Source organism: Herpailurus yagouaroundi, unplaced genomic scaffold, assembly GCF_014898765.1.
Source record: "Herpailurus yagouaroundi ecotype Mexico unplaced genomic scaffold, PumYag 217, whole genome shotgun sequence".
NCBI lineage: Eukaryota > Metazoa > Chordata > Mammalia > Carnivora > Felidae > Herpailurus > Herpailurus yagouaroundi.
The window spans coordinates 335107-347031 of NW_024412448.1; positions in this window are offsets into that span (position 1 = coordinate 335107).

Below are 11925 nucleotides of genomic sequence, written 5' to 3' on the forward strand. Positions count from 1 at the left end.
TGCCCAAATGTCCATCATCTGGCGGATAAACGGATTGGGGGTCACCGGCACAATGGGACTAGTATTTAGCAACAAAAAGGAGCAAACCACTGATCCAGGCAGCAACAATGTGAATGAATCTCAAAAGTACTGTGCCAGACACAGAAGGCAGCTTACTGTATTATATCATTTATAGGACATTCTGGAAAAAGACAAAACATTGGGACAGAAAACAAAGAAGGGATTGTTGCCTTGGGCTGGGAGTAGGCTGAGAGATGGGACTATGGAAAGATATGAGGAGGGGCACCTGGGTGGCTCGGCTGAGCATCTGACTTCAGCTCAGGTCATGATCTCCTGGTTTGTGAGTTTGAGCCCCGCATCAGGCTCAGAACCTGGAGCCTGCTTCAGATTCTGTGTCTCCCTCTTTCTCGGTCCCTCCCCTGCTCAGACTCTGTCTCTCGCTGTCTCTCTCAAAAATAAATAAACATGAAAAAAAATTTTTAGGGACGCTTGGGTGGCTCAGTCGGTTAAGCATCCGACTTCAGCTCAGGTCATGATCTCGCAGTTTGTGAGTTCGAGCCTCACGTCAGGCTTGGAGCCTGCTTCGGATTCTGTGTCTCCCTCTCTGTCTGCCCTTTCCCTTCCCACTCCCTCAAGAATAAATAAACATTTTTAAAAAACTGTAAAAAAATTTTTTTTTGAAAAGAAAAAAAAAGGTATGAGGAAACTTTTTGGGGTGATGAAAACATTCTGTGCTATGATCATGGTGGTAGTTCAATGACTGCATGTTTGTCGAAGTTCACATACACCTAAGAGGGATAGATTTTATGGTATGTAAACTACGCCTCAATAAATTTTACTTCAAAAAAAAAAAACAAAAACAAAAACCAAGAGCAGGTGTTAACTGGCCATCCCAAGGGAGTAATTGTGAGCCCTTTGGTCTTGTCCATCACTCGGAGCCATTTCAGGGATTTGCAACCGCTCCCAGCCCAGCGGCACCAAAATATCACTCGACATCCAGAGACCTTGCTCCTCCCATCAGCTTTCACGGGATGGATTTCAATAAATCCACTTATCCTCCTCCAACCTCAGGAGGTCTTCTCCTGTTCACTGGGTACTCTGCTCCTCAGGAAATCTTGGTGTCCATCTTGAGGAAATCTTATAAGGTCCCTGGGCACTCTTGCCCCTATAGGCTGGAAAAAATATTATCGTGAGGAATGTGACCACTGATACATCTAGGTGGAAAGATATCCGTTTATCCCCACCACGTATTTACTGTCTCTAGGTTAAACTTAACATCCTCCTTAATCCCACCAATGATTGTTGTTTGTTTAAGTTTATTTATTTATTTTGAGAGAGAGAGAGAGAGAGAGAGCACACAAGCAGGGGAGGGGCAGAGAGAGAAGGAGAGGGAGGATCCCAAGCAGTCTCTGCGCTGATCAGCACAGAGCTGGACGCGGGGCTCGAACACACAAACCGCAAGATCATGACTTAAGCCGAAACCAAGAGTTGGGTGCTTAAACCACTGAGCCACCCAGACGCCACCCAGTGATTGCTTTTTAACCGCTGTTGATATTGTTTAGTGCATATACTGAAGAGAGGCAGGGTGGCCTAATGACCAGGGTTTGCTCCGAAATACTGTAGCAAAGAAAACACAAGACGGAGAACACACAGGCAAGAGGAGGCAAATGTGTCAGTCTTGGTCACTGTGGAACCTGTGGAGTCTGTGGAGATTCGCTGTTCTCTCTACTTCTGTGCATGTGCTTGAAAACTCATGTAGTCAAAATCTTTAAGGAAAAAGCCTAGATTTATACAGGAAAAATAGTAGTCAAACAGAGCTTTTAAAACTTTAAAGAAATTAGTTGGGGTGTCTGGGGGGCTCAGTCCGTTGAGCAGCTGACTTGGGCTCAGGTCATGATCTCATGGTTGGTGAGTTCGAGCCCCACATCGGGCTCTGTGCTGATGGCTCGGAGCCTGGAGCCTGCTTCGGATTCTGTCTCCCTCTCTCTCTGCCCTTCTCCCGCTCACACTCTGTGTCTCTCTCTCAAAATAAATAAACAAACAAACAAACATTTAAAAAAAGAAATTAGTTATCTTTATTAATTTGATGATTCTCTAGTAGGCTCTTAGCTATGATTTCCTATGTGGAAACCATGCCATGCCCCTCCTTTTATGCCCAGCATAAAGGAAGAGTCGCTGTCTGCAGCTCCGATGAGCCCTTTTTTTCTGAGTTTAACCATCAGTCCCGCAACAAACATTAACTCCATACCTGCTAAGGGCCACATCCTTTGCAAGGTGTTAGGGCCTGAGCGACAAAGGCAAGTTCCTACTGCCAAGACAGGACAACCATACAGGCACTAAAGAGCCTTGGGGTCGAGACTGGAGTCTGTCCAGGACCCTGGCAAGGGAGGAATGGAAGAAGCAGAATCCAGAGGAAGAGAGCCCCGTGGTAAGAGAGGACCAACAGGAACAAGGACCTCACAGGGTCTGGAAGGGAGGGAGCCATGGGGTGGATACCCTACCTTCACTGTTCTGCTCTCTGACTTCCCACTGGTGCCTCCCATCAGTGGACTCCCAGACAGCAAGAGAACAAGGGAGGCCATTGATGCGGCCCACAAAAGCTTCAGCCTTGGGCCACCGAGCAGATAGAGAGGATGGAAAGAGAGCGGAACAGGCCAATGGAACCTGCCCCACATCCAGGTGGGAGTAACAAGTAGAAAGAAAGCCCAAAAGTGCAGACAGCCTGGTTTGCGCAGGGCCCAGAAAGACCTGGTTGGGATGAAATGTGGAGTGATACGAGATAAAGCTGGAGAGGCAGGCCAGGACTGGACCATAAAGGGCTTCATATCCTGTCCAAGAGCTTTTATCTCACTCTGTGAGCACTGAGGAGCCTCTGAAGCAGGGGAAGAATGTCATCGGATGTCATTATGTCTTGGCAAAGCCGTTCTGTCTGTTGCAGGAAAGATAAAGTGATCTGAACACTGGGAACCCAGCGTGGAGGGGGAGAGAGGACCAGGGCTGAGCCCAGGCAGTCACAGGTGGAATGGGGAGGAAGGATGCAGGTGATGTGTCAAGGTGGAAGCTTGGGACTTGCTTGTCAATCGGATGTGTGTTCGCCGTGTAACCACCTCCTACCAAATGCGGGTGGAAAACCAGCACCACTTTATTGTAAATTCTGTGCTCAGTAATTCAGACAGGACCCAGCTGAGGTGGCTTTGCATCTGTTTGACGGTATCTGTGGTCTCAGCTGGGGAGACTAGCAGAGGTGGGGAGGGTTCACCCGGAAGAGCTGGGACCTGGAGTCATCTGGAGGCTTCTTCACTCATACATCTGGCGCCCGGGCTGGGCAGACTCAGAGGCTGGGCTCAGCTGGGGGTGAAGATGGTCACAGCAATATTGGACTTCTGCATGTGGCTTGGGCGTCACAGCTCTGAGAGGGAGTGTCCCAAAGGGTGCATACAAAAAGGGTGTCTGGAGAGAAAGAGGAGGCAGCTGCATGGCTGTTTAGTACTGAGCCTGAGAATAACATTTAAGTCATTTCCACCAGGGGCGCCTGGGTGGCTCAGTCGGCTGAGCGTCCGACTTCAGCTCAGGTCATGATCTCACAGTTTGCAGGTTTGAGCCTCACATTGGGCTTGCTGCTGTCAGTGCAGCGCCTGCTTTGGACCTCTGCCCCTGCCCCACTTGTGTTTTCTCTCTCTCTCAAAAAGTAAACGTAAAAAAAAATCTTTTTTCTTAAATATAAATTTTAAATAAATAAAGTCACTTCCATCACATTCTATTCGTCAAGGCAATCAAAATCCCACCAGGTTCGGGGCGCCTGGGTGGCGCAGTCGGTTAAGCGTCCGACTTCAACCAGGTCACGATCTCACGGTCCGTGAGTTCGAGCCCCGCGTCGGGCTCTGGGCTGATGGCTCAGAGCCTGGAGCCTGTTTCCGATTCTGTGTCTCCCTCTCTCTCTGCCCCTCGCCCGTTCATGCTCTGTCTCTCTCTGTCCCAAAAATAAATAAACTTTAAAAAAAAAAAATCCCACCAGGTTCAAGGGGAGGGGACCTCCACCCACCTCCCCATGGGAGAAGTGTCAAAGGAGTCAGTGCCGTATTTAAGACTGCCCCACTGTGGGTGATTCTGTCTCCCACACCTCATTCCCCCAGGCCCAATCATTCTGTCTCCTGACCTTTGCCTGTCTTCTCATCTCAGTAAATGGTACCTCCCAGGGGTACCTCTGCCCCTCCCCTGCTTGTGCTCAGGCTGTCTCTCAAAAATAAACAAACGTTAGGGGCGCCTGGGTGGCGCAGTCGGTTAAGCGTCTGACTTCAGCCCGGTCACGATCTCGCGGTCCGTGAGTTTGAGCCCCACGTCGGGCTCTGGGCTGATGATGGCACAGAGCCTGGAGCCTGTTTCCGATTCTGTGTCTCCCTCTCTCTCTGCCCCTCCCCCGTTCATGCTCTGTCTCTCTCTGTCCCAAAAATAAATAAACGTTGAAAAAAAATAAACATTAAAAAAACCTTTTTTAAAAATTTTTAATGTTTATTTATTCTTGAGAGAGAGACACACACGCACAGAGTGCGAGTGGGGGAGGGCAGAAAGAAAGAGAGGGAGACACAGAATCCGAAGCAGGCTCTAGGCTCCGAGCTGTCAGCACAGAGCCCGACTCCAGGCTCCAACTCACAGACCGCGAGATCATGACCCGAGCTGAAGTCAGACGCCCAACCAACTGAGCCACCCAGGCACCCCCACCAAAAAAAAATTTTTTTTTTAATAAATAAAATAAAATGCAGCTCACAACACTCCCCCACTGAAAACACCTTGCAGCCCTTTGTTAGGAACAATTTTCGCTGGGCCCCCACCCTGACCTCCAAGGCCCTGCATGGGCTGGGGCCCTGCTCACCCTCCCTGGGAGCCCCCAGCATCCACTCATGCCACACAGGTCTTCCTCCATTTCCTCAAACCCTCTGACCTCTTTCTGCCTGGGACATCTCCTTCCAGTCTCCATGTGGCTGCCCCGTTCTCTTCCTTGGGGTCTTGTCTTCCATTTCTCCTTTGCTAGGAGATTTCCCATCCCAGGCTGTTGCTATTTTAGCTACCGGTGTGTTTACTAAAAAGTTGCCATCGTTTAAAATAGTTTCGCCTTTTTGTTCAGTTTATGTCTGTCTCTCCTACTGAAATGTAAGCTTCTCACGAGCAGGGACTGGGTTTGTCTTGCTCCCTGGGCCGCCAGCACCTAGCACTGGCCTGGCACCCAATTCTTTATTGGGTAAATGAATAAAGATAACTCCCGCGTCACAGAAGACAGAGCCAATTTGGCAGTTCCCTTCAGTCGATAGGAACCACACATGTTCACGAACTCCTTCTCAGATTCATTTTGTAGTTATTTCAGGAGCCTCTGAGGTGGGGCAAGGGGAGGGACAAAGAAGGAAAGTCAAGGAATATGGTGCTGCCCCTGGTTTCAGAGCGTTTATTTGTTCATTCATCAGGCACCTGCTCTGTACCGCGCAGAGTTCCTGCCCTCGACCAGCTCTCCACCTGCCCAGAGGCAAATGGATCCCATGTGGTGGGGCCGTAATCTGTGACCAGGTACGCAAGTTGCAGTGGGAGCTGGGCAGCCGAGGCCCCTGGCTCCCACCCTGACTGCAGGCCTCACCTGCCCCCCAGCAATCCCCCACCAGGAAGGTAAGGTCCCTGGACGGGTCTCCCCAACCCGCCTCAGGAGCCCTGCCAGAAGAGATCTCGTGATGGGCAAGAAATAGATCCTGCGGGTAAAAAAGGTCCTGAATAGTGTATGCTCCCATGACCCAGACACGGTGCTAAGCACTTGGCCTGTGTCAGCTCACTGAATCTTCTCCATAGCCCCACGGGAAGGTCTCAAAGGAGTAAGGGTGAGGCCACAGGAGGACACTCAGCATTTGCACCCTAGAGGTCACTCCACTGAAGGCAGGACTGGAGAGTTTAAACTGCAGGGATTTGAGGTAGACATACGGAAGCATTTTCTGACCACAAGGACCGTGAGAATCTAAAATAATTCCCTGCTCAGAGCAGACAGTTGTCCGGGACACAATGAGACGGTATATGGAGGCAGGGGGGATGGGCACCAGATGACCTCACTCACGCCTTACCCCGCCTGGCACTGACTTCAGACTGGTGTTGGGGGGGGGGGGGGGGGCAGATGGGGCGAGATCGTTCAGTGCAATGTGAGCCCGGCGCTGAAACGATGCGTCTGGGGACTGGGAGGGCAGCGTGGCCTGCAAGGCTGGGGGCACCCGAGGAAAGTGTCCTGGGGTCGCCCGATCCCCTGAACCCAACCCAAGATGCGCAGCGGGCGGGGGGGGGGGGGGGGGCCCGTCGCCCGAGGGCCCAGGGACGCGGGCTGGGTACCTGCCCCTCCCCCAGGGTGACTCGGGCGACTGGGAGCTGCCGGGACCCTCCGACGTCAACCTGCGCAAGTGCCGTCATTTCCGGTGGGCCGGGCTGGGAGGGTGGGTGGCAAGTGGCGACTCAGCCATCGTGTCGGGATGTCCATCCCCGCCCTGCGCCCAAGCAGCGCAGGCGGGAGGGCGTTTGCGTCGCGGGGTCCCGGCTCCCAGCTCCCCCGCCGTTCCCAGCTGTGCTCTGGTCCCACATCCAGGAGCTGGACTTGCGTCCCCGGGGAGATCGGGTGAGAGCTCGGGAAGCGCTCCTTCCTGGTCGCTAGAGTGTGAAGCCAACCCCAGGGAATCATAACGCCCACGGCTTGGGGATATCCGGTCCACCGAGGGCTCTGGCCATCAGCGCCGAGTCCTGATGCCTCCAACAAGGAACACCCAGTAGGTCCTCCTGACACACCTAATGCGGTACCAGGCTGGGGACTACGAAGAACTCAACGCTTCTGACCCCTGAAGAGCCTCCTCTCTACCTACTTAGAGGGAAAGGCCTGAAATGGATCCCAGGGCTTGTTGGCCGCTGGCTCGGAGAGGCTGAGGAATTTCCTCAAAAGTAGAGCTGAGGGGCGCCTGGGGGGCTGAGCCTCTGACTTCGGCTCAGGCCATGATCCTGCATTGTTGGTTGGAGCCCCCCATCCGGCTCTGCGCTCACGGCTCAGATCCTGGAGCCTGCTTCAGATTCTGTGTCTCCCTCTCTCTCTGCCCCTCCTCTGCTCCCGCTCTCTGTCTCTCAAAAAATAAAATAAAACGTTTAAAAAAAAAAAAAGGCAGAGCTGACTTTCCTCCTGGAATAGTTTAAACAGTATTAAGTCGGGGCGCCTGGGTGGCGCAGTCGGTTAAGCGTCCGACTTCAACCAGGTCACGATCTCACGGTCCATGAGTTCGAGCCCCGCGTCGGGCTCTGGGCTGATGGCTCAGAGCCTGGAGCCTGTTTCCGATTCTGTGTCTCCCTCTCTCTCTGCCCCTCGCCCGTTCATGCCCGTTCATGCTCTGTCTCTCTCTGTCCCAAAAATAAATAAACGTTGAAAAAAAATAATAATAAATAAATAAATAAACAGTATTAAGTCTGGCCTGAAGGCGCAGGGAGTGGTCCCACTGGGCAAGGAGCCTGGGGTTCCAGTACCCCAAATCAGGCAAAGGGTGGGGCCCGGGCCTGGCCCACAGCATACATCTCCCTGCCCTCAATCAGCCACAGCTCTGCAGGTCACCTGGACCTCCACTCTGTCCCCCTGCGGAGCGGGACAGGGAAGTCCCACTGACCTGACAGGGTTGGCTTCCCGGCTTTGGCCCATACCAGCCTCGTGAGATCCAGGAGGACCTGGCCTGAATCACCCTGCCTATTGCTGCGATGGCAGTGAGAACCCAGCCTTTGTGACATGTTGATCCCTGCCAGGTGATGCTTCTGAGGCTGGGGCAGGGGGAGGATGGCCACAGGAGAGGAGAGCCATGCTGAGGGTGTGGCCAGTATGGTAAAGGCTGAGAGGTGACCCAGGAGCTGGATGTTTTCACACATAGGGGTCATCTAAGTCACCACTGAAAGCATCAGTGAATCTTCAGGTTGGGGCTGCCTTTAATTGCTCTAGCTAGCATCCTCACTGCCCAGGCTGGGGAAACTGAGGAAGCCCTCCCCAGGCCCTGGCCCTCAGCTCTTTGCCCCTGCTCTCCCCTGGGACTTCCTAAACTCCCTAGGGGCAGCACTCCCACAGAGCTGCAGAATGAAGAAATGAGCAAATGGGAAGGAGACTTGGTGGGCATGAAGCGCTGACCAGATCCTTCTAGAACTTACCCCCCACCCCAACCTGCTGGTCCCTTAGACTCACTTTTGCCTCCAGCTCAATAAATGGCATCACTATCGCCCAGTTACTAGAGCCGGGAGTCTAAGGCAGTCAGTTCATCTGCACACAAAACGCAAAATGTTTCTCGTCTTGCTCCATTTCCACTGCTACCAGCCTTGCCCATCCCACCATTACTTCCCTTCCAGATGATCACAAGGGTCTCCAAACCAGTCTTGCCTCCACTCTTGCTCCTTCCCCTCCACTTCATGCTCCAAAATTGCCATTGATCTTTTTTTTTTTAAGTTTATTTATTTATTTTGCAAAGGGTGAGGGTAGGGGCAGAGAACAAGGGAGAGAGAGAGTCCCACGCAGGCTCTGCACTGTCAGCACAGAGCCTGAGATGGGGTTTGAACTCACTAACCAAGAGATCGTGACCTGAGCCAAAACCAAGAGTTAGACCCTTAACCAACTAAGCCACCCAGGCACCCCACCACCGATCTTTTACAACTGAAAATAACAAGCCTTGTCCAGTTGGGGGCGGGGGGGAATCACAATTTATTCTCTTGTCCCTAACTCCCATTTCATCCACTCCACTCAGTTACACTGGCCTTTTGTCAGTTCCTAATATAGGTCAAGCTCTTTTTGCCTTAAGGTCTTTGACCTTGCTGTTGCTTCTGCCTGGAACACTCTCCCCCCAGAGCTTGGCATGGCTGGCACCATTGCATCCTTTAGGTATTAGCTTAGATGTCCCATTCTGAGGGAGGTCTTTCCTGAATGCTGAACCTAAACCTTGCCCCAAACTTTCTCCCAGAACCCTGTTAATTTCCTTCATGGCACATGTTACAGGTCGCAGTAACTTATTTATTTATCCCCACTAGAAGGAAAGCTGCACAGGGACAGAGACTGCTTATGTGTCAACCATAGATTTATTTTTCTTCTTAGGTAAACTATGTTATTAACGTATGTAACATATATTCAAAGAAATGTACACATCCTAAGTGTACATTTGTCACAAAGGAACACACCTGTGTAACCGGCACCTGGGCCAGGAAAGAAAATACCCCTAGCCCCTCAGAGTTCCCCACATGGATCCTCACTCATAGCTAAACACTATCCTGATCAGATTCCTTTTTGCCAGTTTGGAACTTTATGTAAATAGAATGACCCCTAAAGATGCTCGCATCCTAATCGTTACCTTTAAATACGTCACCTTGCATAGCAAAGGGAACTTTGCAGACGTGATTGAGTTAAGGACCTTGAGATGGGGAGATTATGCTGGCTTATCGGGCAGCCTCAGTGTCATCACAGGGTCTTTAAAAAGCGGAAGAGAGGGGCGCCTGGGTGGCGCAGTCAGTTAAGCGTCTGACTTCAGCCAGGTCATGATCTCGCAGTCCGTGAGTTCGAGCCCCGCGTCGGGCTCTGGGCTGATGGCTCAGAGCCTGGAACCTGTTTCTGATTCTGTGTCTCCCTCTCTCTCTGCCCCTCCCCCGTTTATGCTCTGTCTCTCTCTGTCCCAAAAAAATAAATAAACGTTAAAAAATTTAAAAAAAAATAAAATAAAATAAAAAAATAAAAAGCGGAAGAGAGTCAGAATGATGCAGTGTGAGAAGGGTGCAACCTACTGTTGATGGCTTTGAAGATGGAGGAAGAGGGCCATGAGCCAAGGTATGTGGGGTGGCCTCTAGAAGGTGGAAAACTCATGGAAACTGATTCTCCCCTAGAGCTTCCAGAAGGGAATACAGCTTTGCAGACTCCTATATTTCAGCCAGTGAGAGCCATGTTGGACTTCTAACCTAAAAAACTGTCAGCAAGTTTGTGTTGTTTCAAGTTGCCAAATTCAGGGTAACTTGTTATAGAAACAATAGGATGCCAATTCGAGTATTTACTTTTTTGTGGCTGGCATCTTTCGCTCAACATTTTATTTGTACTATATAATATTCCATTGCACACGCATACCACATTTTATTCATTGACTATTGTTGGACATTTAGGTTGTTTCCAGTTTGGGCTATTATCAGTCGTGCTGCTATGAACATTCTTGTACATGTCTTTTGCTAACAGATGTACATATTTCTTTTTTGTTTTAAGTTTATTTATTTATTTATTTGTGAGAGAGAAAGAGAGCACAAGCGAGGGTTAGAGAGGGAAGGAGAGAAAGAATGCCAAGGCAGGCTCCGCACTGTCAGCATAGAGCCCAATACAGGGCTCAAACTCATGAAGGTGAGATCATGACCTGAGCTGAAACCGAGAGTCAGACGCTTAACGGACTGAACCACCCAGGCGCCCCATGTACATACTTCTGTTGCACATATATAAGAAACAGAATGGCTAGATTACAGGATATGCATATATGATGCATGCTGTGATTCATCTCCCAGATTCCCTTTCAGGACTGAAGGATATGTTTCCCCAACTGCTGGAAAGCCTGCTGGCTGACAGTCCTCAGCTGTCAGCCCTCTCTAAGAAAAGAGGAGCTGAAAAGAGCTCCTTTGCCCAAGATCCGCACTGCTTCCCATTCACCGCCTGCATCCATTCAATGACTTGTTGATATGTGCAAGATGGGGGGGGGGGGGTTGAGGGATATAAAGGCCCTCTCCTCATTGCCACTGGAATAGCTTTGAAGGATCTCTCTGGATTCAGATTCCAGAGCTGTGCAGAGTTGGGAAAGGCTTTTATCAAGGCCACCTCTCAACCCAACTCCTACCTCTGCAAACCCCATTTCCTTTCTCTTCCCCTACAAGTGTGGATCCTTCTAAAGAAGTTGAACACCCTGTCACATGTTTGTTGGGTCATTTGGTCATTTGTGAAGTGCCTGGTCAAGTCTTTTACCCACTTTTCTACTGGACTGTCTTTCCTGTGGATTTACAGATATTTTTTTCTGTATCCTGGATACAAGTCCTTTGTTGGATATATTTGACACGTATGTTCAGAGTTGGATATACTCAGGATGCCACAACAGTACCAGCACATGATGGGTCCAATAAAAATCAGTTACATGAATGCTTGAGACCCCTTTAAGGAAAGGATGCTTAGAAGGTGAAATCATGTATGGCTTTAACTGGTATAACTGGGTATAGAATACAGAAGGAGAGGGAAGGGGAGGGAAACAGGACCTTAAAGGGAAAGGTCCAGAATGCAGGTAACACACCCCAAAACTTCGCCACTCCCGGCCTGAAGTTTCCGGCCACAAATATTCAAACACTCAACTTCTTAAAGGTGATTGTAAATTAACATTCATTCATTCAAAGGGTGTCCATGGAAGCTACCAGTGGGCCAGCCTGTTCTAGGCACTGAAGAGCCAGCTGTGAACAGGAGAGGCAAGAACTGTGCTTTCAGGAGATCTGGAGGGAGAGAGACAACAGCAGGTAAACAAAATAAAATCATTTCAGACACTGAGCCATAGTTGGAGTTGGACGTAGAGGGAGGGTGAGGTTCAATCAGCAACTGGCCCACCGAGACACCAAGGAGATCCCGCCCTCGGCCCCGCCTCCATCTTTGCATACGTTTCCCGATTGGTCAGAGGCGGCCGGCCCCACCCCGCGGAGCGGGCGGCTAGGGAAGCGCGGGGCGGACCCCGCCAAGATGCAGCGGCGGCTCCCGGTGTCGCCGGGCGGGCCGGGGGCAGCGCGGGCCGAAGCCGGGCGGGGGGCGCCCGCCGTGGCTCCCGCGTACTCCTAGTGCCCCAGACGTGCCGGCTGACCCCGGCCCTCCTTGCCGCCTTCCGGCCCGCCGTCTCCGCCCCTGCACCCTTT